The sequence below is a fragment of the Camelus ferus genome, chromosome 14 (assembly GCF_009834535.1).
Source record: "Camelus ferus isolate YT-003-E chromosome 14, BCGSAC_Cfer_1.0, whole genome shotgun sequence".
In the NCBI taxonomy this organism is placed as follows: Eukaryota; Metazoa; Chordata; class Mammalia; order Artiodactyla; family Camelidae; genus Camelus; species Camelus ferus.
Window position 1 is genome coordinate 10,884,976 of NC_045709.1, and position 23,569 is coordinate 10,908,544.

The window sequence follows — 23,569 nt, forward strand, 5'->3', positions numbered from 1 at the left end:
CCATCAACCTTGCAGTTATAAAATGCCTTTGCATTTCCACCAACTTATTTTTGTGAGTGAGATTACTCAACACCTCAATCTACAAACATAAAAATTAAAATGCAAGTGAAGCTAAACCCTATCCCACTCCAGCAATAAATAATATTCTTCTGCTGTATGTATTTTAATAGCATTAAGAAATATATGTCCAATAAAATCTGACTTGTCTTATTTCATTATTTACCAAAGTGTGTATCATGTTACTTTGGTCAGTTGTGTTCCGACCAATAAATCATAACGATAACAAATCAGAAGAAATGTTTGTAATGGGCCTGATGGTCACAGGAAATAAATTTATTTTCAACTTATAGTCATATTTTTTGCTTCACGGAAGAACATGAGGCTCTTGGAGCTCATGTTTAACTGCCTGCCCTACAGCCATGCCTGCTCCCTGTGTATCATAAGCAAAGTTTCCCTTCCACAATGGATTCTCACTTTCCCAGTCAACTTGCAGCTAAGGCATAGGCATATGATTCAGTCCAAAGAAATATGACAAAGGGTTCTGGAAAAGATTTTTCTCCCTGATAAAAAGAGTGCCTTTTCCCTTCCTGCATTAGAATAGGTGAGAGGATGTGAAGCCTGGAGCCACTGCAGCCATCTTAGAACTATGAGGGAAAAACCAAGAGAACTCAAAGGCAAGCAGAGTCCTGACATTCCAGGCTAACCAACCCAGCAAACACCTTCCTCCAGATCCTCTATTATGAGAGAAGATCAAAGCCTTAATGTTTACATTATTTTTAGCCAGGAATTCTATTGTTTTCATCCCAAGCAGATTCTGATATGGACTCTGCTCTATGCTAAGGATTTGGGATTTTAGATACCTTGAGAGCCGCCAGAAGATGTTAAAATTTTTAGCAGCAGACTGACCTGTCTTTGACAGCCATTTGGAGAATGGCTTGGAGAAAGAAGAGAATGAAGGCAGGGGACCAGTTACAATCATTAGTCATTGTAACTCTTATCCCCATAGGCAGCTTTCACTGAAATTTCTTGTATTCTCTGACATGAGTACTCGATTTTCACATTTTTATTAAAGAACAGAGCAAACTGCTGTGTCAACAGACACTGCAGTCCATAGGCGAGTAGTCTGAGGGAGGAGGAGAGTGGATATGGGGCAAAACCACAACATGTGGTTTGCGAGTCTGGTCCACTCTTGCCTTTTCCCAGGTGGTGGAAGAGCAAAGGGAGAAGCAAGCATCATTAAGTGGAAACCCAGAAGTTGCACACCCCACTCACATCCCATTGGCCCAAACTCAGTCACATGACCATATGCAGCTGTAAAGGAGGCTGGGAATTGTACTTTAAAGCCAGAAGCCACATGCCTAGCTAAAACTCACATAGCTCTATTACTAAAAGAAAGAAAGAAAAATGGGTATCAGAAGGCATTTTGTTTCAAAACTATCCACAAGTATAATTTAAGGAGTTTCTTGAGATTGGGTATCAGATTTCCTTAAAATTAGTCAATTATTTTAAGAGGAGACATATGATGTAAGATTCTGAGAGGTATATATTTGAAATAACTCTGGTTTCATTGAATAAATATTATTATCACAGATTCAATGGCCTCTGAATGTAGTGTGTCAGAAAGAAAAACACCCAGTTCAGCACCCCAGTAAGCAGCAGAGAGGGTCAAGGAATATGAGCAGATCCGGCATCTGAAAACGCTTTCAATTTCTATCAAACCTAGGTGACATAAAAAAGAAATGCCAGGAAAAGACATTCCCAAAATGTAACTGAATTCAAAAATGGTGCCCGTAGGTGTACGAGACCCTGTGGCATGCACATCCTTCCAGCGGGCATCTGCCTCACTAAGCGTTCACTGATACCTGAAGTGGATGGCCATTTGCCTGTGGCTTAAAAAATGGAAAAAAGAAGAAGAAATGTGGGCAGGAAATCCAGGCAGAGCAATGACAGCTTGCTAAAGAGTTGTTGCTCTAAGTTCTATTCTCCCAGCTGCAAGAAATCATCAGCACATCAAGGGAAAAACTTCAAAAGAGCTGATGAGTTTTCTTGTAATAGCACACTAATGCCATCTTTCCTGGCACAAATCAGTGGTCCTCAGTGAAGCTTCAAGTCTGCTGGTGTCCAAGTTTTTAAGGATCTAATTTAACAAAGGAAACAATCCTGGTGCCATTAAGCACAATTTAATATTTATTTATACCCAAGGGAGCAGGGGCAGTATGCAATTTCCTCTCCTTGAGAGGATGTATTTGTAAGAGGGTTTTGTAAATTATAAATCATCATGCAAATACTACAGAGATGCATGCATACCTCCCACATACATATTAATGTGTATTAATATTCCCCAGGAGCAGTGAGGAGTTCCCTCCACTTGAAGAATCTCTATGAGATGTTATATATAATGATGTTTTACAAATGCTAAAGCACAACACATATGTAACAAGCAGGGAGTATTTTGACTTTTTTTAATCAGGGCAGGCAGTATATTCTACCTCGGGCCTTTACACCAAGACCTGCCCATCAGAGGCATCGTGTAAGCAAGTGCCAGAAAGACGCACCGGCAAAGCCAATGCCCACATAGCAAGGACCCTGAGAGCCTGATGAAAACCACAATCTTTGCCATTTTGATAAATAAGACTCTTAAAACTAGCATAAGCAACTAAGATTTGTTTCTTTTTGTGCTGATAGGCCGAAGGAAAGGATAATAAGGCTTCCCTTGCTTCTCTGTTTAATGAGGTATTACATTTACCCACAAATTTAAATGAACAATTAATAAAACATTTAGCATCTTGCAGACTCATGGAGATCAAAGGCAAATTGAACAATCCCAGATAATCAGGTTTGACAACATACTGACTCTGATCATTTCTTTCCACACGTAACCCAGGGATGCCCTCCCCCACCCCCAAAGCTGGGAAATAAAAGGGAAAAAAGTCTAGAAGACACGTAATAAAGCCCTTAAAGCACACTGTCACCAGACTGTCTCAGAAGTGACAGAGATAGCGAGATGAAAAAAGGAGTGTAAGTTCAAAGCATCGCCATAAACAGTCTTTTCCACAAAAACAATTACAATAAAAATCTCCAAGTAGCAGAAACAGATCAACCCCAGCCAGCAGTCCATTCGTGTCAAGCAATATTAAAGGCAATCAAATACACATGCAACCAAGACTACAAACCATCCTCTGGAGTTGGCTATGACGGCACTTGACCCTGAACTCTATTACACGTCACGGCTGCACGTTCTGTTTTCAAGGACTCCACAAAGGCAGCTACCTTGGGAGGCTCACGGAAGCCAGCCGGCCCTTCATGTTGCCTGACTCCACACAGCCACATTGCCAAACAGAGGGTCTGGCCTCCTCGGCCTTCCACTTGGGATCAGCAAGACCCCACCAGGTCCTCAATGTCTATGTTTTGATGGTCGTCCAGTCAAAACTCTCTCATTCTATCCCCTGGGATTCCCCCAATGCTGCCACCTCCTCTTTTCGCATGGTTCCCTAGGTTTGGTCCCTCCACTCAGACCCCACAGACCCTCCTAAATTTATGCCACTTGTGGTAGGCAGGAGAATCATTCCCAAAGACTTCTTAATCCCTGGATTCTCTGAAGATGTTAGGTGACATGCATAGGGGAGCTAAGGTTGCAGGCAGAGCTAAGCTTGCAAATCAACTGACCTTAATATTGGGGTGAGCCCAATGTAATCACAGTGGTCCTGACAAGTAGAAGCAGCAGCAGAACAGAATCAGAGAAAGATCTGACAATGAAAGCAGCCTCAGAGATATGCTATGTTGCTGGCTTTGAAGATGGAAGAAGGGGCCATAAGTGAAAAAAAAAAAAAAAAAAAAAAACAGGGACAGTATCTAGAAGCTGACAAGGCAAGAAAACAGATTCTCCCGTAGAGCTTTCAGAGCCCAGGGAGACCTATTTCAGACTTCTGAATTACAGAATTGTAAGATAATAAATTTGCATTGTTTCAAGCCACTAAATTTGTGGTTATTTGTTACAGCAGCAACAGGAAACCAGTACACCATTTTTCAGCCATTTCTTCCCCTTTGCTTTCCAGCAATAATAATCCTTCTACTGAGCAACGTGCATGCTTCTCACGAATTGGGTGGGGGAGGCAGGCAGGCCACAGTGAGTAATATTTCAAGGGATTTTCTTGGCTCCCTAGAGATACAAAGTATGAGCAGCATCAGTTTTACACGCTTGGAAGATCTGGCATGCCACAACCGGAGAATGTTCACTTCAAATCGGATGTCTCAAATGTTTATACAGTCAACTACACAGCCAGGCCATGTGTTTCATCAATGCTTATTATTGATATAAACCCTTAATTAGTTGAAGAATAGATGTATACATTTTTTAAGATAATAACTTGCTCTCCACGGCTCCGTCCAAAAGCCAGCCTAATGAGGCTATACTAGAAGCATTTCCATAAAGGTCAGAAACGAGATGGCATGGTCATCCCCTATCACCTCGATTGTTCATTTACCATTGTAACAATGCAAACAACCAGAAGGAAAGAAACTGGAGGAATAAAATTGGAATGGAAAACGCAAAACTATAATTATTTGCAGATTATAAGATTGTTCACATAAAAACACTAAGAGAACCAAAACTACTTATAAACAAAGCAAAACAAACAAGAATTTAAGGGTTCTGGTCCAAGATAGCAACCCAGGAATCTCCTGAACTCACCTCCTCAGACAGACACACCAAATCTACAGCCCACACATCGAACAAGTCTCTCTTAATGAAATCCAGAAACTAGCTGAGTGACCCTTACACACTGGGAAAATGAGAAAAAACCCACATCAAAAAGAATAGGAAACACTGAGACACACTCTCACTATAAGTCCCACCCTCTCAGAGAAACATAATTAGGAGGCAACTCACAACCTCGGATTCTCCCTGAGGAGTGAAGGGTTTGAAACCAACAACTACTGCCCCAACTTTAAGACCCCCATAGTGACAGGCCCCCAAAACACCTAGCTATGAAAGCCAGCGGGGACTGCACCCGTGACAACCACAAAACCATGCAAAGAAAGATGCCATTTTTAAAGGCTCATGAGGATTCACTGCAGCCATCCACCCAGGGATCAGAACAGAGGCAGCAGACAGATATGCCCAGATCTAAATCTTTGCCTCAAAGAGGTCTATTTGCATACTTTAAACGCTGCTGCCTACAGGTCAGGCTGCTAACTTAGCACACGTCTCGGAACAGACTGCAGTTCTCCCTGCAAACCAGGGAGGCCAGCAGGTGCCATCTTCACGCTCTTCCTCTGCCCCGTTCCAGGTCACTGTTGTCTCCTTGAAAGAAACTATGCACATGTCTGGGGCCTGGTTTTTGGAGATGCTACCCAGAGGACACAAATCTTTATAACCTCGGTCTGATGGCCAGAGGGATTGAGTTCCAGGCCCCACATAATTGTGGCAAAGAAAAACTTCTTAACCAGGTATCCCCACAAGGGCACAGTACAGAGGGGACAGAGAAATGCCCAGCCTCAGTCTTTCCCCGAGAGAGGTTTACCTGCAGACTTTAAAAGCTGCTGCTTGTGGGTCCAGCATCCAATCAGCCTGCATCTAAGTGCTGAGTGCAATCCTCCCTTTTGGGACACTGATAGGTCTTGGCACACCCTCAACTATGGGAGCCACTAAGAGCAAAGAGGGCTGCTTGGACAAACACAAAGGTTTGAAAGACATCAAGAGCTAGGGCCAAGCTAAATGATAAGGTTCATCTTCTACATAAGCCCACATCAGGACTGGGAAAGGTGCTTTGTCTAATGCACAGAAACCAACACAGAGTCAAGGAAAATACATGAACAGAGGTATATGTTGCAAACAAAACAGATAAAAATCTCAGAAAAAGACCTTAACGAAATGAAAATAAGTTATTTACCAGATAAAGAGTCCAAAATAATGGTCATAAAGATACTCACCAAGGTCAGGAGAACCATGAATGAATAAAGTGGGAATTTCAACAAAAAGATAGAAAAATAAGAAATCACAAATCACAGAGCTAAAGAATATTTGCATTATAGGGGTCCCAGAATGAGAAGAGAGAGAAAAGAGGGCAAAAAGCTTATTCAGAAAAACAATGGCTGAAAACATCCATAACATGGAGAAAGAAACAGACATCCAGATCCAGGAAGCTCAGAGAGTTTTAAACAAGATGAATCCAAACTCTCACAGGCACAGTGCAATTAAAGTGTCAAGAATTAAAGACAAGGAGAGAAACTTAAAAGTAGCCAGAGAAAAAGAACTTGCTATAGACAAGGGAACCCCAATAAGACTCAGAAGATTTCTTCAGCAGAAACTTCATAGGCCAGGAGGGAGTGGCAAAATATTCAAAGTGCTGAAAGAAAAAACCGCAAACCAAGAATATTCTACCCAGCAAAGCTGTCCTTCAGAATTGAAGACAAGATAGTTTTCTAGAAAAGCAAAAGCTGGAGGAGTTCATCACCACTAGGCCAGCCTCACAAGAAGGGTCAAGGGACTTCAGGGCAGGGAGGGTATAGCTCAAGTGGCAGAGCGCATGCTTAACATACACAAGGTCCTGGGTTCAATCCCCAGTACCTCCTCTAAATATAAATAAAATAAGTAAACCTAACTACCTCCCCCCTAAATAAATTGAATTCAGTTAAATCCTTTAAAATAATAAAGGGAGTTCTTCAACCTGAAATGAAGGATACTAATTAGTAACTGGAAAACATACAAAAGTATAAATCTCACTGGTAAAGGTAAATACGTAGTTAAATTCATAATACTCTCATATTGTAATGGTGATGGGTAAATCACTTTAGTATGAAGGTTAAAAAGTAAAAGTAGTAAAAAAATTACTAACTTCATAAGTTGTTAAAGTATACCCAAGGTATAAAAATGTAAATTGTGACATCAAGTACATAAAACATGGGGATGAGGGGCAGAAGTACAAACATAGAGCATTAGTAAGCATTTGAACTTAAGTTGTTATAAATAGAAAGTGTTTTATTAAGTCTCATAGTAACCAGAAAGCAAAAACCTGTAATAGTTACACAAAAGAGAAAAAGGAATCTAAGCACACCACTACAGAGAATCTTCAAATCACAGAAGAGAAGAAAGGAACAAAGAAATTACAATCAGAAAACAATTAACAAAAAGGCAATAGTAAGTCCATACCTATCAACAGTTACTTTAAATGTAAACGAACTAAATTCTCCAATCAAAAGATATAGTGGTTAATGGATTAAAAACAAAAGCATGACCCAACTACATCCCACCAACAAGAGATTCACTTCAGCTTTAAAGACACACAGACTGAAAGTGAAGGGATGGAAAACAATATTCCATGCATATGGAAACCAAAAGAAAGCTGGGAATGCTATACATATAGACAAAATAGACTTTAAGAAAAAGACTGCAATACGAGGTGAATAAGGTAATTTTGTAATGATAAAGGGATCAATACAAGAGAATATAACGTTTGTGAATATTTATGCACCCAACATGGGAGCACCTAAATATATAAAGCAAATATTAACAGACCTAAGGGAAGAAATAGTTATACCTAATTGTAGGAGACTTCAATACCTCACTTTCAAAAACAGATCATCCAGACAGATAATCAACAAGGAAAACACTGGACTTAAACAACATGTTAGACCAGATGGATTTAACACACATTTACAGAACATTCCACCCAAAAGCAGCAGAATATACATTCTTCTCAAGCACACATGGAACATTCTCCAGAATAGATCATATGTTTCAGGATATAAAAATCAACATGCAAAAACAAGTTGCATTTCTATACACTAACAGCCAACTATCAGAAAGATGAATTAGTAAAACAGGTCTATTTATAATTGCATCAAAAAGAATAAAATATGCAAAAATAAATTTCACCAAGGAGATGAAAGATCTATACATTGACAACTGTAAGTCATTGCTGAAAGAAGGAAATGGAAAAATATTTTGAACTCATGGATTGGAAAAATTAACTTGTTAAAATGTCCATATTACCCAAAGCAATCTACATATTCAAAGCAATCCCTAATCAAAATTCCAATGGTGTTTTCAAAGAAATAGAAAAATCAATTCTAAAATTTGTATGGAACCACAAAAGATTCCCAAATAGCAAAAACAGAACAAACAAAAACAAAAACTTGAAAAAAGAGAACAAAGTCAAAATCTCATTTCCTGACTTTAAACTATATTGCAAAGATATAGTGATACTGCAATGCTATAGTGATCAAAACAGTATGGTACTGGCATAAAGAATAAAACATAAACCAAAATAACAGAAGAGAGAGTCCAGAAATAAACCCACGCACATATGGACAATTAATTTGCAACAAAAGGGACAAGAATATATAATGGAGAAAGGGTAGTCTCTTCAATAAATACTGCAAGGAAAACTGGACACCCACATGCAAAACAATGGAACTGGACCACTATCTTACACCATACACAAAAACAACCCCAAATGGATTACAGCCTTGAACGTCAGACTTGAAACCAAAAAATTCTAGAGTAAGCTTTTTGACGTTGGCCTTGGCAATGATTTTTTTGGTTTGACACCAGAAGTACAAGTAACAAAAGCAGAAATAAACATATGAAACTACATCAAACTAAAAGGCTTCTGCACAGCTAAGGAAACATCGACAAAATGAAAATGCAGTCTATTGAATGGGAGAAAATATTTTGCAAATATATGTCTGATAAGGGGTTAATATCCAAAATATACAGAGAACTCATACATCTCAATAGCAAAAAAATAAAAATCTGATTTTAAAATGGGCAGAGAAACTGAATAGATATTATTCCATAGACATACAAATGGCCAATAGGTACATGAGACAGTGCTCCACTACAATACATAAAGTAAACAAGGACCTACTGTGTAGCACAGAGAACTATATTCAGTATCTTGTAATAACTTCTAAAGGAAAAGAATCTGAGAAAGAATATGTGTACATATATGACTGAATCACAGCTGTCCACCTGAAACTACACAATATTGTAAATCTATTCTACTTCAGTTAAAAAGAGAGATATACATGGTTCAAGGCCCGAAGATACAATGTGTTTAAAATCTACAGCAATCTTGACCTCTTGCATTTGTAAAATTTAGCATTTGAAAGCATCTTTATCAATTTTCCATACTCCTACAAGTGTAAAATTATCTTAATTTTGAGTTTTTAAAGTTTGCTCCAGGCAATGATAATTAATTCCATTTGAAAAAAAAGTGTTCAGCACCACTAATCACCTGGAAAATGCAAATCAAATCCATAATGAAGTTATCACCTCACATCTATTAGAATGGCTATTACCAAAAAGACAAGAAATAGCAAGTATTGGTAAGGATATAAAATAAAAGGGAACCCTTGTACACTATTAGTAAGAGTGTAAATTATATAACCACTATGGAGACCAGTATGGGGGTTCCTCAAAAAATTAAAAATAGAACTATTAGATGATCCAGTAATTCTACTTCTAGGTATTTATCCAAAGGAAAAAAATTACTATCTCAAAAAGATATCGGCCCCTCCATGTTAACTGCAGCATCATTTATAATAACCAAAACATGGAAACAACCTAATAGTCGATCAATAGATGAATGGATAAAGAAAATGTGGTATATATAAATACATTCAGTCATAAAACAGATAAATCTTGCCATTTGCAACAACATGGATGGAACTTAAGGACATTATGTTAAGTGAAAGAAGTTAGACAGAGAAAGAAATACTGTACAATCTCACTTACATGTGGAATCTTCAAAAAACTAAACCAATAGCAACAGAGAACAAATTGGTGGTTGCCAGATTCAGAAATGGGATTCTGGAGGAAACTGGTGAAGGGGGATAAAAGATACAGACTTTCCAGTTATAAGATAAATAAGTTCTGCTGGAGTAATGGGGTGCCTGAAGTTAACATTACTGCATTGTATATTTGAAAGCTGGAAAGAGAAAGAAAAATACCATACAATATCACTTACATGTAGAACCTTAAAAAATGAGACAAATGAGCTTATTTACAAAACAAAAACAGACTCACAGTTACAGAAAACAAAATTGTGGTTATCAGAGGGGAAAGGGGAGTATAGAGGGATAAATTGGGAGTTTGGGGTTTGCAGATACTAACTACTATATATAAAACTGATAAATGACAAGGTCCTACTGTATAGCATAGGGAGCTATATTCAATACCTTGTAATAGCCTATAATGAAAAAGAATATGAAAAGGAATATATATGTATAACTGAATCACTATGCTGTATACCAGAAATTAACATTGTAAACTGACTATACTTCAATTTAAAAAATAAACTTACATCCACAACAACAAAAAGAAAGTTGCCAACAGAGTAGATCGTAAAAGTTCCAATCACAAGGGAAAAAATTGTAACTATGGTATTGTTAATTATAAGAAACCTGTATTTGGTCATTCAAATGACCAAAGTCTATTTCTCATATATATTTGGCCTTTGTCCTTGGTTCTTAGCTCACAGCTGGTAAAACCCTTGAAATTTCCTGAGTTAAGAGCAAAGGGATCATCTTTTGTTATAATATTTGGTCTCCTGTCCTTAGTTCCTGAAACCCCTTCAGAGCCACAAAAGTGAAGTGAGCTATCATAACAATCCCCTTTCCACAACTGGGTTTATGTTAATGAGGTGACTTTTGGAAAGCACCTAAGGATGGGGCTGGTTGCCTGGAAAACCCAACCTTGAACAGAGAGATGAAACTTTCAATTCCACCCCTGATTTCCAGGGATGGGAGAGGGGCTAGAGGTTGAATCAGTCACCAGTAGCCAATGATTTAATCCACCATGCCTCTGTAATGAAGCCTCCATGAAAACCCAAATGGAAGCAGCAGAACTTCCAGGCTGGGGACACAGGACACTTCCATGTCCCACTATGCAGGCACCAAACTCTACCAGGATAGGAACTTCCTTGGGACCTTGCTCTAAGTATATCTTCACCTGGCTGTTGATTTGTGTCCTTTGACATCCTTTATAGTAAATCAGTAATCTGGGAGTAAACAGGTTTCCTGAGTTCTGTGGGCTGCTCTAGCAAATTAATTGAACCCAAGGAGGGGGTCATGGGAACCTCCAATCTGTAGCTGGCCAATCAGAAGCAGAGGTAACAACCTGGGCTTGTGATTGGCATCTAAAGTGGAGGGCAGTCTTGTGGGACTGAGCCCTTAATCTGTAGAATCTATCGCCTGGTAGATAGTGTCAGAACTATGCTGAATTGTAGGATACCCAGCTGGTGTTGGAGAATTGCTTGTCACAACCTATATATACATCAAATCATTACAACGTTCTACGTCTACTGTATCTCAATAAAACTGGAAAAAAAGAATTCAGTAAAGTGGCTGGCAACAATATTAACATACAGAAATCAATAGCCTTCATGTGTACAAACCACCAATAATTAGAAGGGGAAACAAAGGAAGAAGATTCTGTTTCCAAAAGCAACAATTAAAAAACCTCTAGGTGTATACTTAAGGAAAAATATATATACAGAAAACTTCAAATCACAGATTAGGGACAGAAAAGACTTGGAAAAAATGGAAGCGCCTACTATGTTCTTGGATAGGAAGTCTCTATAACATAAAAATATCATCAATTCTTCCTACATTAGTGCATAAATTTAATGTGATTTCAATTAAATAGCAATATGATTTTTTAATGGACCAGACGATTCTAAAGTTCATATGGAAAAACAAAGACTAACCAGGAAAATAATGAGGGGGAACCATTCCTATCGGATATTTAAACATAAACCCACTCAACAGAGTGAACTAATACATAAATAACCAGAAAGATCAAAGACAGAACTGAAATGAATCCAATTACATAGAGGAAATTATTATATTATATGAATTTCAAATCAGTGTGGAAGAGATAATGGTAAATTAACTGGGTGGTTATCTGGAAAAAAAAGTTGGAGCCATATGTTTTACCCTACCCCAAAATAAATTCCAGGTGGTAAAAATATTTAAATGTAAAAAATAAAATTATAAAGCAGAAGAAATCACAGGAGAAGCTCAAGTATGGCACCAAAAAGAAAAAGCAGATAAATTTTGCTACATAAAATTTGAGATTTTTCAAGATAGGAGTCATCATAAGAAATGTCCAATTCAAATGAAAAACTGTGGAGGGCCAGGACCATCTGTAATTCATATCTCAAACAAAGAGCTGATTGTCCTAATATACAAAGAATTCCTCCATATCAGTAAGAAAAAGTCACAGAGTGAAAGAATACAATGAAACATATGAAAAGGTGCCAAATGCAGGCAGAATTAATATTACTAACCAAAAGACCTTAGAACTGGGGTGGACCCAACTCATCACAAGGCCCCTTAAAAGTGGGAGGAGGCGGCAGAAGAGGGTCAGAGAAAAAAAAAACATATCAACAGAAACAGTGTCAGAAAGGTACATTCATAACAAAAGAGATGTATTTATAAAAGAAATCCACATTAAAAACCATACTTAGTTTTTGTTTTTTTTTTTTTGGTCTATCACATTGGAAAAAATCAAGAAGTTTCAGGACACACTGTTGGCAAGGATGTGAGGAAAGAGGCACCATATACTGCAGATGAGAGGAAACTAATAAAACTTTTATGGATGACAGTTTGGCAACCTCTAATAAAAGGCACATGTATTTAATGCTATTAAATAGCAATCCAATCAAATAATTTACCCTATAGACATACTTACACATATGAGAAATAATGCATGCATTGAAGCATTGTTTATAGTAATAGGAAAAGTCACAAATGAACCAAATGTCCATTAATAGGGTACCAGTTAAATGAATTCTGACAATTAAATATCATGCAGCTGCAAAAAAGAAATAAGATCTTTACTAACATGGAACAATTTCTGAGATATTTTATTAAATGAGAACACGAGCAGAACAGTGCCTATAACATTTGATTTTTTTTTTAAAGTCTAGTTGATTTACAATGTTCTGTTAGTTTCAGGTGTACAGCAGAGATTCAGTTGTACATATTTTTTCAGATTCCTTTCCATTGTAGGTTAGGACAAGATATTGAATATAGTTCCCTGTGCTATACAATAGGACCTTGTTGTTTATTTTATATATTGTAGTATGTATCTGTTAATTCTAAACTCCTAATTTATCCCTCCCTCCTTCCCTTTCATAAACCGTAAGTTTGTTTTGTTTGTAACTGTATTCCTGTTTCGCATAGTATGCTTGATTTTTTTAAAAGGGGAAAAGGTCTATAACAGTATATATATATATAGTAAAAAACATTTAAATGCAAATACGAATATGATTTTATAGACACACATGCACACACATACATATAATTATTGGCATGATCAGAACTGAAACACAAGAGACCAGTACTGTTGTTTGCCTCAGGAGAGCAGACCTGGGTGTTAAGGACACAAGAACGAGAGGATATTTTCAATATATGTTGTTTTGTGCATCTTCAATTTTGCAGCCTTATAAATATACCTTTTCTGAAGAATAAAGTGTAAACTAAAGATTGCACCTGAAAAGAGAATCCATAACTTGGGGCTTTATTATTTCTGAAAAATAAATTATTCTCTGAAGCTGGGATTGGCCTCCTCTACCCACAGGCCTCATACTTCTGTTGAGTGGATACCAGCTAAGCTAGAGTGAAGCTGGGAACACATTCCATCTGAGTCTAGTGGGATATATTTATGTCTTGTTTTGTGGTCTCCTCCATGTACAGTTAAGTCATGGCTGGTGTTAACAGGATAGAATGGCCTCCAGGAAGGCCTCCACCAGCCCCTGGGGCCAGGGGTCATACTGGCGTCAGAACATGTCTTTTGGCGCCTGACACTACAAATACTTGGGTGGTCGAGGAGAAACAAGGCTTGACGTGTCCTAAGCCAGAAGCTTGTCTGGGGAAAATCCTTCCAAACCCCAGACGTAAAAATGTGAGCAGAGAACTCAGTTTCTCCTAGATGTCTACTCAAAACAGTTCTCTCTGGTCAAGAACACACTCAGTAATAGATTACATGAAATTACATGAAACAGAATTTATTAGAATGCCTGTGTCCATAAAACACAAGCCTATAGCAGTAACAAAAATACCTTATACTTCAGTATGTGAAGTCACAAGCTTTGTACACCTCAACTATCAATTTTAAATGATTTGATCTTATATATCAGTTAGATCTCAATAAAACTAGAAAAAAGATTTTAATCAACCATGCTAAAGGAAATTCTGAATTATCTTTTTAGTTTCTGTATAGAAAGATAATGTGATTTGGTTTAACAGGACAAAATCATTGTTATAATGTAGGGGAAAGTATAGAGGTGTGTCAGGTACTTAGTACATTAAAATGTTAGACTATTTTTCTGGATTTTGTAATTTGTGTGATATTTGTTGAGTTTCCAACTTGTAACTTGTTGTGATTTCTTTTTTCACTTTGTTTTCTTACCTGATTTGTTTTAGGTTAAGTCCTGTCCTTTTTCTAAAAGGGGTCTGCACAAATTATACCAGCTTCAGGCCCCAGACTCACAGCTGGTGTTCACGATCAATTTAAAATCTGAATTTGCCGCTCTCTCATGGGGAGATTAGAACTAGCAGCAGAGGGTGACTTCGTTTTTATACTAAAGACCGACACCAGATCAGCCAAATAACTTGAACCACTGAAGACAATGAAAACAAAGCCCAGGTCTCTAAACTGCCCATTAACTCTTCTACACCTTGGGTCTCCTCGGGACCCAGAAAAGCAGGTCTCCCCAAATCTGCTTCCAGCCCCAGCCTACTAGACCTCAGGTGCTGCCATTCTCCCAACATGCTCACAGCCTCAGGCCCTTCTCATCTCGTGTCTCAGAAACAGAGAATTAATTATAAGATTTAATCTTCTCAGAGCTAGAACCTCTGTGGAGTGAGACACTGCAGGCTCCCTGTAGGACCTGACGGTAACCAGCTTGTGAGAGGCGGCCCCAAGCCCCAGGCTGCTGTGCTGCTTCGGATTTTATTACATGGGAGGCTTTTTCCGCCTGCTGGCTATTTCACAAAATCCAAGCTTTCTTAGCAAGACTTTTCACTGGTTTGTTCTGTTCAGCTATTGAAAGTTTACTCATAACTCTAACCTGAAATCTATGAGAAACCTTCAATAGAGGTTTTCTTGGTTGTTGGGGTTTTTTCCCATGCATTTTGGACGGGAAAAATTCCCCCTGTACCTGGCAATTATGAGATTGTGCTTTCAGCTCTTCCTTCCAAAGAGAGAAGCTGCTGCAGAGGCTGCAACTGGCTATCAGGAGGATGCCTGGGCCCACTGGGAGGGCAGGGGCCAGGCCACTCCTCCCAAGGCAGGATCTTTGCTCACTAGCGCCCCCTGTTGGCAGGCCAAGAGTTTCTCAAAGCTGCACCAAAACCTCAAGCTCTTCCTACCAGCATCTCAGTCCGAAGGCTCTCCCCTCTCCTGTTCTCTGCCCTTTATTTCTTATAGTTACTTCCCCCAGTGAATCTCCTGCACATCTAATCTCATCTTAGCATCTGCTTCACAAGGACTTAGATGGATGCACCACCCTAGAACATTTGCATCATGTTAGTAAAAAAAGAAAAAAAAATCCCATTTTTGTTTTTGCAAGTAAAGAAGGAAAATAAGATTCACAGGGCATCTAAGTGTCAGGCATTGCTAGGTATTTTAAAATACACTGTCTCACTCAACTCACAAAGGTAAGTGCTATTATTCCCAGATTCAAAAAAAAAAAAATCTAAATGGAATTCTGGTTGGTAAAGCGGCTGCAGATACCCTCAGTATTTACAGAGCTGCCAGCCTTGCTTAGCTTTCTAGAGAAATTCTAGATTTGGAGTGGAGATGCAGTTTTCATGAACCTAGGGTAAGGAGTAACAAATGCATTATATTGTAGGTTAAATGGAACAAAGATTATTACCTGCAGTAATTTCATATCTTTCCTTCGCCCCAGCCCATCTCAGACAAGAAATCTGCCAGTGGGCCTTTCCCTCATTGATATGACCCCTACTCTTGTTCTAAGAATTCTCTGCCAAAGTCCAGACTGAGTCTGAATCCATACTGGGGAGTTTCAGCCTTCAAATCTGACAGCAAAAGAAATATCAAATGGTGACTACAGAATATCACAGAATTGTTAAAACAAAAAACAAACAAAAAAAACTTTTATGTTAAAACTCCTTATCCTTTTAGGGATAATTGGGAGTTTGAGATTTGCAGGTACTAATTACTATATATAAAGTAGATAAACAAGTTTCTTCTGTGTAGCACAGGGAACTATATTCAGTACCTTGCATTAACCTATAATGAAAAAGAATATGAAGAGTAATATATGTATGTATATGTTTGACTGAAACATTATGCTGTACACCAGAAACTGACACAACATTGTAAACTGACTATACTACAATAAAAAAGGAAACAAAAATTTAAAAAAAAACTCCTTAGCCTTTTAAATTTAAAAAGAATATACCATCAAAGTGGTAAAAAAAAAATAGCTTACAAGTTTGGATAGTGATATTAATAGCACCAACTGCTGGAATCTTGACACCTCTCTGGTTTAAACCAATGGAAGGTTGTGTCCTGCCTGCCCCATGGCAGTGGTGGCAGGGTGGATGGTGGGGCACCTTGGCCACACTCAACCACTAACCCAGGTTGACAGTGGCTCTGCCGTCTTCAATGCGTGGCATTTCCAAGGTTGCCTTGGGTGTCAACATCCAGGTAAAATAGAAGAAGGGAGGGGAACACATGCTTCTGCATCATTTCTGCTAATGTTACAGCCATTGATGAGATCCAGTCACATGGCCCCTCCTGGATGCAAGGGAGGCTAGGAAATGTGTCCTTGGCTGGACAAAAACATGACACTATGAAAGAAAAATGTGAGTGTTTAGGGGAAAGCTGGCTCTCTCTTCCCAGCTGGCATTGCTTCCCAGGGTGACTACCATCGAGTTTTGACCTGGACACTCCCAATTTTAGCACTGAAAGTCCCATAGCCTGGGAAACCCCTTAGTCCCAGGCAACCTGGGGCCGCTCTCACAGCACTAACAGAACATGAATTAACAATTTAAAATAATTTAGAAAATGGACAAAATTGCTTTTACATGCATTCAAGAGTGTTGTAGATGACCCAAAAAAACCTGAGTAGGTGATTAGAAACCGTTTTTAACCAATTATTTTCAGACAGAGAACTCACTAAGGGTTAAATGCAAAATTTTAAGAATTCATGAAAACATTGACTAGCAAGTAAAAGTCACAAATGCCTGAATGTCAACTGGAAATAAAATATAAAAGCAAAAAAAATCCAAAAGTATTAAAACCACTCAATATGCTAGAAAATGAGCAGAAATGTTTACTAGCATAAAATACTGCTGACCTAACTTCTCTGGCAAAATGAAATTATCAACATCTTAAAAAATAGGGGTGATATTCATTTTTACCAAATCACCATTTTGGCCAATGTTATTTTAAACGACGAGTTTTGACCTGTGTTTCCATCCACTTGACTTTTATCACGTCGCGATTCCCTGCAGAGAAGCCCTCTCAAACCGACCCAATGACAGGTGATCCCTGCCTTATCTCGTCCCCAGTCCTTTTTTCGTAACGTCTCTATGCAGCTTTACATCACTAGGTTTCCCTCTCCTTGCTTGTATCACTTCTCCTAAGTACAGAGGCCAGGTGTTCCCTTTTGGTGTGGTGTGCTCTCTCCTCCACCCCTCCATAACCTCTTGGTCCAAGGGGCAACTCAAATCAGTGGAAGAATTTAAAGCCTGAGAAGATCCAGTTCCCTGTTCTCTCCAGAAAGAAATGATGCTTCGTTTATTACCATCCGCCCCCCCGCCCCAACATGCACACATCAGAATTACTACCCTCCCTCCCACATGCTCACATCATACCTCATTCAGCAGTGTCTGGGAGCGCCTTTCGTGGGCTGCTGGGAACATGTGACTTCTCCTTCGCCACCCTGTGACTTCCTTAAGGGACTCCTTGGCAATTTCACACTGCACCTTACTCCTTTTAGGAGCTGAAAAAATGCAAAGCATTAAAGTTTGATTCAAAAACATTAGATGAGGAAGAGGCCCACAGACTTAGTCTTCTGATAAAGTGAAAATCTCTAGGGAGACTGGGACACTATAGTATTTGCATTTAAATAGTTCTGAATAGCAATTTCTGCGAGAAATTTGAGTCTAGTGGGCTCTGTGGACAAATCAATAAATGCTGGCTTCCAGCTGTAGCTTTTGAGAACCATCCACTTTTCATCCTTATCAGTGCCTTTGCATATTCAATGCACTGACTCCAGAGAAATGTCCTGGGCGTTGGGGTTTGTTCGGGTCACTGCTGATTTAAAGAAAGGGAGTGGGGCTGAACCAGCTTGTCACAGCTGTGAATCCCCAGGGTGCTGAAATAACAGTACCACCTGCTAATCCAATCTGGGCTTTTCCTGGGGGCTGTCATTACTGCAAAATGAGGCGAACTTGGTGGATGAAAAGCTCCAGGACTGTGGAGTTAGCAGTGATGCAAAATCATATCTACGGCATAATGAGGGGTTGTGACCTAAGAAGGAGGTAACCACCGAGACCCAGTGGCCTTACTACTGTAGTCAGCGTATATACTGCTATACACATTACATAATACACATTTTATGTATGTATACAAAATACACACATTTATATGTATACTGTAGCCACTATGTACACTGCTACATGTATCTACTGTACATTGGGGGGGTTGTGTGCACGTGCACACACACTGTGGCCACCACAGCCGCTGCTGCAGCTGCTCCCTGCTCTGCTGCCCATCTGCCCAGTGTCCAGCCCCCCGACTCCCACCGTGCTGGCCTCTTTCAGCACCTTGAGTGCCCACTGCACAGCCTTCGTGCCTGTCCTTCCCACATCTGAATCTCTCCCTTCTTCCGCAAACACCCCTCACCTACTAACTCAGACTAATCTTAAAGTCCCAGCTCAAATGTCACTTCCTTGAAGAAAGCCATCCTCGCAAATAAGGTCAAACTCCCCATCATAAGGTATTCTTTTCCTGCACGCAGTTTTCACTGTTTACTTTGTAATTAGGCTATTGTTTTGAAACAGTATCTGTCCTCCCTCCCCAGTAGACTATGAGTTCCAGGAAGACAGGGACCTCCTCTAATTTGCTTCCCTTCACATCTCCAGAGCCTGGAGTACTACCCAGCAGTAGTAGAGGTTTGATTAATGTCAGTTGCATGGATGGGTTTGGGTCTGATAATGAAACCGTCAAGACACAGTACAGGTGGAGGGGAGCGGACGCCCGGAGGAGCAGATTGCCTCCAGGTGTCATGGATGTGCCCTAAAGTGGAGGTTCTTAAACTGGAGCCTGCAGCGGAATCACCTGAAGGGCTTGTTAAAAACCAGACTGCGGGGGCCATCCCTTGAGTCTCTGAGTCAGTGGGTCTGGACTGGGAATCTGCATTTCCAACAGGTTTCCAGGTGATGCTGAAGCTGGTCCTGTGACCTCATTGTAAGAAACACTGTTCTAAGACATCAGGCAGTTTCCAAACGGCTGTAGAAGCAACCCAGCCACTCCCAGGCTTTTCGATGAGGCGCTTCTAGAGTCATCAACACACCAGGTTTTGGCAATCTCACTCCTATTTACATCAGTGGTTCCCAACCATGAGAGGGCTGCAGAATTATCTGTGGAGTCGCCCAAGGCTCAAACCTCAGAGATTAAGCTTCCATTGACTTGCCTGGGAACCCAACGCTTAGAGTTAAAAAATCCTCCTCAGGTGATTTAAATTACAACCAGGATTGAGAACCACTGGCTGAGATCATGGCTGGTAAATTCAACCAAAAATTATAATTGTTGCAGGTGTCTAAGCTGTAATCACTGAGGTTTTTCCAAGAACCATGCTGTGCTCCTTTACTGGACTAAAGTCTAGAACCACAAAGCATCATTATGGGGAAAACAGAAGCCTATCTCTTCCTCCAAATAGCCACGTTAAAGGAAAGTGCTCTTGGCAGTCAGAACTGGACACCAGAGGGTAGATCATTTATTCCTTCAATTCTTTACGGGGGGGGGGGGGGGATTGATTATGCCAGGTACAGTTAGGTGCTTGGGACATAATGATGGATGGAACTTATGGTTTCAGGCTAAGTTCCTGGAAAATTTCAGGTGAGGGTCCAGAAGGCAGAGACTGGGGACTGTGAACAACGGAAGGACACAGAAATGAGGGGAGAACATGACCCCATTTGGTCCAGAGATGCAGTCAGAACTGAGGGCACCTACCTGGCGTCCTCCAGGACTCGGGGTATCCACTGCGGTCCCAGAAAAGCCAAGATGCTGACTGCAGAAGCAGATGCACCGGAGAACCTGCATACGAACCTGGGAAAGGAACAAAGCTTGACTGGGCATGCCTGAGCGGACTGGGTTTGAAAGTCTGGGACACTGCGTGCCAAGGGTTGGAGGTGACGTTTTTCTATGTTACCACTGGGTTGCATCGTGGAGGGGAACCAGCTAAAGCCCGGGATCCCACTGTGCTGCTCCCCGTCAACCGGGAGATTCTGGCCATTAACAGAAATGCATACACGTGCGCAAACCTCACGCCAGCAAAATGGGAAAGAAAATCTCACTGCTGTCTGAGCAAGTCCCGTACCTTCCAGATGCAGGGCCCTCCAGAAATAGCTGGTCGGGAACTAAGGCCAACTTAGAGCCCCCTACTCCTCTGTAAGTTTATTCCTTTGAGGTCCCAGAGCCGGCCGTTATCACCGGGGAGCTGAGTCGAACCTGGCGGAGTGGGAAACTGCCAGCCACGCAGCGCCCAGGGGCTCGCAGGCTCTTAAAGCCAAGGAGCCTGACCTCCGACCCCGTTTCTCCAGCGCAGCCTCATGGGAAAGCACCAAAGGCAACGTTTTGACCACTAGGGACGCCCAGGCCCCACCCCGACCACTTAACCCGCCCCTCGGAGGGTGGGGCCAGGCAGAGGCATTTTCTGAGCCCGCAGGCCTGGGAGGAGCGCTTGCTCTGCAGAAAAGGCCTTTCGGGGCCACGTTCACAGGCTGAGCCACTGCCTGGAGAGGGGCGCGCGGGAGGGCCGGCCCTCCCTCCTGAGAAAAAAATGTGCGTCCTGGGCGCTTAAAATCAGCTTATTCCCTCCCTCCCGTGGAGTAGAGAGACGGGAGCTTCGATTCCCCACCCCTGCCGTGGGACGCTCAGAGCCCCCTCCCCTCCTCTCTGGTGAACGTGTCCCCTTCTCTTACTTCCTCAGCAGACATTTGTGGAAGAAGTTTAGCACTGACGGAGCACTTACCTGGGTCGGGCAGTGCCCCGGGGCCGAGGAGGCAGCAGGGGACACAGAGGTGCTGCCAGCAAACAGTCTAGAGCCCAGAAACAGACACCAAGGCGTAAGCGAATAAATGAACAAGGTTCCGGGCTGGTGCTGCAGTAACTCAGGGTGTTGTGATTGTGATTGGAGTCATTTGGAGGGAATGGTTTCTGTGGATTGAGTGGTCAGAAAAAGCCCTCTTTTCTGAGAACGTGACATTTAAGCAGAAACCTGAATCATAAGAAGAAACTGTCCACCCTGGACCAGAGAGTCCCAGGCAGAGCGAACAGCAACAAGTGCAAAGGCACTGAGGTGGGAAAGGCAAGGTGACCAGCACAGCTGTCCAGTCCAGAGGCACGTCCAGCGTCCAGGATGTGTGGTACCAGATGTACCCCATGAGGTGTACCTGTGTGGACCCCATGAGGCCCTCATTGGACAGTTCTGGGGAGGAATTTGGGGTGTTGTTCCTAGCTCTGTAGCACAGCCTGGTTCACTGGCCGTCCCAGAGATGCTGTGAGCCACCAATCTCCTGTATATAAATTCTATCTCTGCGCAAAGCAGCCAGAATTGGCTTCTGTTCCTTGCCACTAAAGACCCTAATGTGGTTAAGCATATCTTGAAATCAGCAATAATCAAATCAGAAGTTCTTGTGCGTTAAATGCAAATGATACACTGACATAACTCAAGGTAAGATTTTGGAGAACAGCAAAGTATGGTAACATGATTTATTAACAGAAAGACCAATGACTTCAGTTTGCCAGCGCATTCTAGTCTATATCTGCTGACCCCCATATACTTATTAATAGCGCTCTCTTTCACGCTCCAAAGCTTCCTGATTTGGAGGATAAGAATCATCCTCTGTATTAATTCCTGGGACATAACTGTGATACTGGGTCCCCAAGTCAAAGCTTACTGACAGGCCTCTATATTACAGCTCCCTCCCCCAGCCACGACAGGAAATATCTCCTTTTACAACACCAAATGTCATGGCAACTGCTGGGGTGCAGAGCATACATCTATGTTAACCATGCCAATGATCTCATTGTTATGGGGGCTGAATTGTATCCCCCCCAAATTCATGTGCTGAAGCCCTAACCCCCCAATACCTCAGAATGTCACTGTATTTAAAGACAGCGTCCTTAAAGAGGTAATGAAGTTAGGGTGGAAACTGATCTAACCTGACTGGTATCCTTATAAGAAGAGGAGATCAGGACAGAGACAGAGAGCGGAAAGAACATGCAAAGACACAGGGAGAAGACAGCTGTCTACAAGCCAAGGACAGAGGCCTCAGAGGAACCCAACCCTGCCAACACCTCGATGTCAGACGTCTAGCCTCCAGCATGTGAGAAAAAAATTTCTGCTGTTTAAGCCACCCCATCTGCAGAACTTAGCTACGGCAGCACTAGCAAACTAATACACTCATACACTCACGGAATGCAACATAGAATGACATTCTCTCAAAACCTCTACCTGACACAGAACTCTCTATTGCCCTGACCTACAATTATTGCCTCTCAGCAGGGACCCTCAGCGCTGCAATGTGGGCCAGCTAATCTGCCCAGGCAGATAATCCAGCCCAGTTAATCTTCAGTACCTGGCGGCCCACTTCTGTGCAATGACCAAATATGAAGAGTTGGGGGTTAACTGGGGCTCCTTTAATCCAGGCTGACTGCCTGTCTCTGTGTATACAGGGCACAGAAGGTTAAAAATTATTAAGCACCTTAACCGTGAACTTGACTCATGCCCACTGTTCCTGGTAAAGCAGGTTTCCAGGGTTACAGACTTGATGCCCGATCCTGTCCTCAAACATAATACTTGCTTTCATCCCTGTGTCCCGGAGCCAGCTCGTGGATCTGAAGGTTCTCAAAGAGAAAGGCTTGTCATGAGACCGGTCAGCTGTCTGATATCAAGGCCTTTTAAGGGGATCAATCAACAACTTTTTATCAGTTACTCCTGACACTGTGGGAGTTACAAAGAAATATTATACTTGGTTCCTGCCCTCAAAACAGTGACTGTGCAGTTGGGATTGATGTGGTTTAAGGGCTTCGAAAGTTAAACAAAAAATAACAGAGCTGAGCAACTAAGCAAAGACCAGGACTGACTCCTTGTCGCTGGGTAGCTGCATGACCCAAGCAAACCTCTACCTCCAAGTCTCGGGGGTCCCCTTTGCCAGATGAGGGTAAGAATACCTTCCTCACAGGGTCCTTGTGAAAAGGCAACTGAACGGCATGTGGGGAAAGTGTCCAATAAGTACCCAGCACCTAGGAGGTGCTTCTCTTTAAAAAGAAGAAATCGACAAGTGGAGGCCGTGCTTG

General features: G+C 41.2%; 1 long non-coding RNA gene across 1 annotated transcript in view; it reads right to left on the reverse strand.

Moving 5' to 3' along the window:
- The window catches only part of LOC106728997, a 66,197-nt gene extending 45,414 nt beyond the window's left edge, over positions 1–20,783 (reverse strand). Inside the window, exons 1-3 of the long non-coding RNA XR_004325675.1 lie at positions 20,586–20,783; positions 20,219–20,314; positions 17,857–17,984 (exon numbers count right to left, since the gene is read on the reverse strand). This is a non-coding gene — a long non-coding RNA (uncharacterized LOC106728997). The remainder of the gene's footprint in view (positions 1–17,856; positions 17,985–20,218; positions 20,315–20,585) is intronic.
- Between the last annotated feature and the right edge of the window lie 2,786 nt (positions 20,784–23,569).